This window comes from Elephantulus edwardii, unplaced genomic scaffold, assembly GCF_000299155.1.
Source record: "Elephantulus edwardii isolate Elephantulus edwardi_28Jun2011 unplaced genomic scaffold, EleEdw1.0 scaffold00027, whole genome shotgun sequence".
In the NCBI taxonomy this organism is placed as follows: Eukaryota; Metazoa; Chordata; class Mammalia; order Macroscelidea; family Macroscelididae; genus Elephantulus; species Elephantulus edwardii.
In genome coordinates this window covers 17,723,524-17,729,452 of record NW_006399777.1, presented here as the reverse complement: position 1 = coordinate 17,729,452, position 5,929 = coordinate 17,723,524, and positions in this window count along the sequence as shown.

Genomic DNA, 5,929 nt, shown 5'->3' with positions numbered 1-5,929 from the left:
ATTCTGACTGGGGTGAGATGATATCTCATAGTTGTTTTGATTTGCATCTCTCTTAGAGCTAGGGATTTTGAACATTTCTTCATGTACTTGTTGACCATCTGAATGTCTTCATTGGTGAAATGTCTGTTCATATCCTGTGCCCATTTTTCTATTGGATTATTTACCTTTATCTTGTTGTGCTGCTCAAGTACTTTATAAATTCTGGATATAAGTCCCTTATCTGATATGTCATTACCAAATCCTTTTGCCCAGTCTGTGGCTTCCCTTTTTACCCTGTTGAAAAAGTTTTTGGATGTGCAGTCTTTGATCTTCTGTAGCAAGCACTTCACATCCTTTCCAGAAACCAATGTGTGTCAGCTGTAGAATATAGGTTGTTGATAACTCTTGCCCCAATCCTGATGCCACATTCTTCTTCACATATAGTATAGTTTCTCGAATGATTTGCTCAAGATACAGTTTGAAGAGATATGAAGAAATTATACAACTCTGTTGATGAGGTACAACCAAACACCTACCTCATAGGATCCATTTTCCTGGTTCAAATGGCTCAAGGTTATGGTATTGTGAGACAATCTCATCAACTGCCCTAGTAAATTTTTTTACAGTTCTTAATGTTTATGCCCTACCTTGACGTGTAGTGCTTAGGATCACAGTAGAAAGTCCACTGAAACAATTAGTCTCTATTTGTTCTGCCCACGAAATGCCCCTCAAAGGAGATCCAATCACATGTCTGAAAATTTCAAGAGCGTTTATTAATTCCACATGTGGAGACTTTCTCCCTCCACAAGAGGGTGGCAAGGGAAAAAGCCCAAGTCCCACCAATTGCTTTTATAGCTTTTTTTGGGTGCCCTGTCGGGGCAGGGGGATTGAGATCATGGTTGGTGGGTCGGGGGATCAGTCATGTTGGGAGGCTTCTGATGGGCTGACTACTTTGCCCGCCTTTACTCCCTCTGTGTCACGTAGACACTAGTTAATTCTTTACTTTGAAAGGACAGACAAGACTTTACCTGGGGCATTTGTGTTTGCCTTAAGCTAAGAATTTTTATGGCCTGCTTCTGCTTCTCGCATTAATGGGGGTTTATAAAAAAATGGGGGTTTATAAGAAAATGGGGGTTTTGCAGTTCCTTCATATCCACAGAGAGTAGCAAAGGAAGGGAACCCCATAATTAGAGAAGGAACTAGACTGTAAATCTAATTGTCTTTATAAATTACCATCTCCTTTGTCTTAAGATCACAATAATTAGATGGTGCCCAACTACAATCGTTGTCAAGTACCAGTGAGTCAGAACTCATCCATAGCTGACCCTCCAGTATGTTTTCGGAGGCAATAAATCACATAAGAGGAAATTGTCCATCTTTTTCCATCAGAAGAGCTAGTGTGTTTGAAACGTGTGCCTTTAAATTGTCAGTGCAACCCGCAACACTAAGCCACCAGTGATCCCTTGGCTAGAATTACGATTCAAGAAATGGATTCTTCTTTTCTTTTACTTTTCCATAATTTTTGACTCATGTACTTACTTATAACTTGTTAGTCAAATTTGTGTCTTCTAGGTTGCAACACCCCCATGATACATCTTCTAGGATATGAACATGTACGGCCAAGCACAATCAGTAAGAGTGCATCTAAATTCCAAAATCAATCTCCATAATAGTCTATGTGTTTCCTACTGCCAAAGGGGCCCTTTAGAGTAGTGAGAGAGGATCTTCACCCTGAAACCCACAGCGTCCCTTTTCAGCAGGAAGTAGCTAAGAGAATACGCCATCCCCTTTTCCTTATGACTCAGGGTGAAGTCTCTCTCAGGGAGGAGTGATAGGGAATGGCAAAGGACACACTGACAAAGAAGATTAATCAGAACTGGCTTTGACAAGCACTGTGGCATTTGGACAAGAACAAACTGGGAGGAGGGTAGAGAGAATAGTGCAACAATGAATGAATGGAAACCCAAAATCTCTGTAAATGTTTATGAAAATTAATAAAATATAATTATAGGAAAAAAAGAAATGGATTCTTAACAAAAAAGGTAAAAATGTGGAACAGAATTTTCAGGGATTACAGATTTACTGGACCCATTAAGACTGCAGAAATTCCCAGATCAATATCCCTGAGATAATCTTTAGACTTGAAGCAAAAGTATGCCCTAAAATGATCTTTCAACTAAACAACAGTTTAGGTCAATTAACTTAAAAAAACGAACGCACCAAAAACCAAGTGTTTGTCTTGAATGTTGTACTTCTTTAAAGACTTGATGATAAATTTAAGGGGCAAGGAGTCTAAGTTTATGGTAAATATGGTACAGAGAGCAAAAATTATATGATAAGTTGAAGAATAAAACCAATGTTAAACATTTAATTTACTTCTTTGATATATGTTATATTTTATTAAATAGCCAATAAAGAAAACTATTTTATAGGAAAACACCAGATATTATATTTAAAAAGAGTGTCAGAATTAGAAAACAGCTGATTTTCAGACCTTAATAAATCAATGGAACGAGCCTAGATCCTAAAACAATAAGGAAATGCCTGTGGTGTTCAATAATGTTGGAATCAGGCTGTCATTACCTTAGCTTACTGATTAATTTTAATGCCACTGACTGAAAGGCAATTATATACTACTATTTATAAAGTATTTTAATAAAAGAATTACATTTTCATTTGATCGATCCACTAGAATTAATTATTGCCTAAAATGAAATACAAGGACAGGAGAAACGTATTCAGTTATATCATGAGGATATACATTAGACAAATCCTTAATGTGTAAAATGCTGAAAGGACAGAACAGCCAATTTATTCCTCAAGTATCTAGTATGAAAGTCAGAAAGAACTCATTTAAAGGAAATTAAAAATACATAATCAAATGCTACACATGCTTCTTGTTTAGGTTCTAATTTGAACAATCTGCACTTAGCATTTTTTTTATTTAGAAAACTAAATAAACAAATTGGTAAATAAATAAAGGTAAATTAGAGACCACTATGGTTACCTAATGGTAAGGAGCTGCACTGTCAACCAAAAGGCATGCAGTTCGAATCCACCAGCTGCTCTGTGGGAGATACATGGACAATCTCCTCCTACGTGATTTAACAGCCTTTGAAAACCCACTTGAGCATCATCTGTGAGTTGGTTCTGACTTGACTTTGGGTAAATCGGTTCACAACAGCAGGAGAGCTGGAATATTGACTGAGTACCAAATGGCAAGATAGAGTAATTGTTGATTTTGAGAGTTATGATTATAGCATTTTGACTGTTGCTGTCGTTCTTAAGTGCCATCAAGTTGCAGCCAACTCATAGAGACCCTATGAAGGAGAGTCCTCAACGCTTGAGTGCCTTTCATCCTCTCTCCAGGTTCATAGGGTTTCCGGAAGGAAATGGATGCCACTCCTCCTTCCAAGCTTGTTTGAATCGGGCATCTCCACCCCAATCTCTGCCTGCATTGGGTAACCAAACATTAACACATTTGACACATCAGTGTCACAGTGTTCCGTCTCACAGCAACCACAAATGACCACGGTTTGGCAACTTGTATACCAGGGCTATACGACCTAGAGGAATGTCTGAACAAAAACCATGAAAGACAGGCCAAAGGGCCGTGGATTAAAAGTCATCCACCTTTGGCTTGGTAGCATCGCTCTCTGTCCACTGGGCCAGCTGATCTCTCTCTCTAAGCATTTTGATTATGTAAAAAAAAAATATCTTCATCTTGTAGAGATTCATGCTTTTGCAGGTGAAATAACATGGTATCTATTATCACAGGGAGAAACAGAGGGGAGGGAGGTTAGAGTAAATAAGTTTGCCAAAATATTGACAATTACTGAAGCTGGGGTGGAAAGATAATAAACACAGCCCTGGAACAGATGAGGGGAAGGACTGTGTGAGAGAAATGTATGATTTGGCATTATACGTATGACAATTAGCAATCTGGAACAAGAAGTACATGGTGAAGTAGACTGGAGGAGGGGGATGGGAGGAGGGAGGGAAATGTGCATCAATAAATGCATGGAAACCCAACCTTTCATTAAAATCACAATAAAAATTATGAGATTGGGCAATTTGTAATTTATTCCAATTACAAAATGGGCCAAAGACATGGAAAGATTTTTCACAGAGGAAGATAATCAGATGGCCAACAGACACACGAAGAAATGCTCAAAATCACTGACAATAAGAGAGATGCAAATCAAAAGCATAATAAGATACCATCTCACCCCAGGAGCAGTGGCAAAGTGTAACAGGATAGAAAGCAATAAATGTTGGAAAAGATTTAGAGAGATTGGAACTCTCATACACTGCTGATGGGATGGTCAAAGGATATAACCACTCTGGGAGGCAGTTTGATGTTTTCTCAAAAAGCTGAGCATAAACATTCCATATGACCCAGCTAGTCCACTGCTAGGAATATATCTCGAGAAAATGAGAACTGAGACAGAAACAGAGATTTGTACACCCATGTTCATAACAGCACTATTCACTATTGCAAGGACAAGAAAACAGCCCAAATGTCCAACTACAATCGAATGGATTGAGAAATTGTGGTACATTCACTCAATGGAATGCTATGCAGCACGCAGGAGCAACGATTTAAAAAGTTCTGCATGATGTATATTGCAGCTTATAATAGTGCTGATGGTTGTGGAGTGTCAGAAATATGTGGTTTAACTTCTAAAACATATGATACCAAAAGAAGCATTCAAAACGAAGATTTTATGCTGAGTACAGAACATTTCAGTCTTGAGGATTTAGTTGGTGAATCAGACAGTTACTCTATTTGGTACCATAGTTTGCTGTTCTTCAAACATTTAAACTAGCTTTGGATTACTACGTATACTAACTTGTGGGTTTTGATCATCTGATCTCAATCACCTTGAATCCGTCCGTTTTGGCTGTGGAGGTATACTTTCGGCAAATGAGAATTAATTTAAAAGGAGAAAATACGCATCTGGAAGTTATGAATGATTGTACGCTGACAAAATAGTTAGCAAAGGCTATTTAATAGTAAAAGCATGCAGTTCTTTCTAGAATTTCAAATATTGTAATTGTTTTAATTAGTAAAATGACTGAATAAAAAACCAAACACACAAAAAAAAGTTCTGCATAACTTAGGAGAGACTGGAGAGCCTTACGTTGAGTAAAAACTCAGTCTCATAAGGACAAATACTGCATGAGACCATTATTGTAGAAATAGAAGGATAACTAGTAAAACGTGTAAGAGGATCCAAAGAGGGGCAGAGGAGTGAGGATGGGCGGGGAGAAAATCGTAGATAGGGCCACACAATTTTGATGGATGGAGGGGAGGAGGTAAAGGAAATGGGAAAGGTTCAATGGTGATTCATTTTAAACATAATGGTGATTCATTTTAAACATAACGAATTAAACATAGTGAATGGGAATGATTGTATGAAACTCGATGTGAATGAAGAACAGCACGAAACACAATGTATGCGAACTTTGTAAGCAAACCAATATAAAACAAAAATAAAAAATTAAAATTTCCTGAAAAAGTGTAAAATATTATTTTCCTTACTTTGTGAATATTTGAAAATTTTTCCACATATACTTTGGTGGCCTACTAGCAAGAAGCTGCACTGCAATGCCAAAGGCATGTGGTTCGAGGCCACCAGCTGCTCTATGGGAGAAGGATGGGCAATCTCCTTCCCTGCAATTACTGCCTCTGAAAACCCTCTGGAAGGTCCGTTATGGGTTGGTTCTGACTCGATGGGACACAACAACAGATATTAGAAAAAGAAACAAGAACCAGAGGAGATAATTCTAAATTGGACTTTAAGTCATAGTTAACAAAGTGTTTCATTTTTAACATAATTTTGAATAATTTAAATTAACATCAAGATTTCTTAAGTATTTGATCAATTACATGATTTTTTTTTGTTACATAGTCTGTTGTTGTTATGTGCCTTAGAGTCGCTTGCGA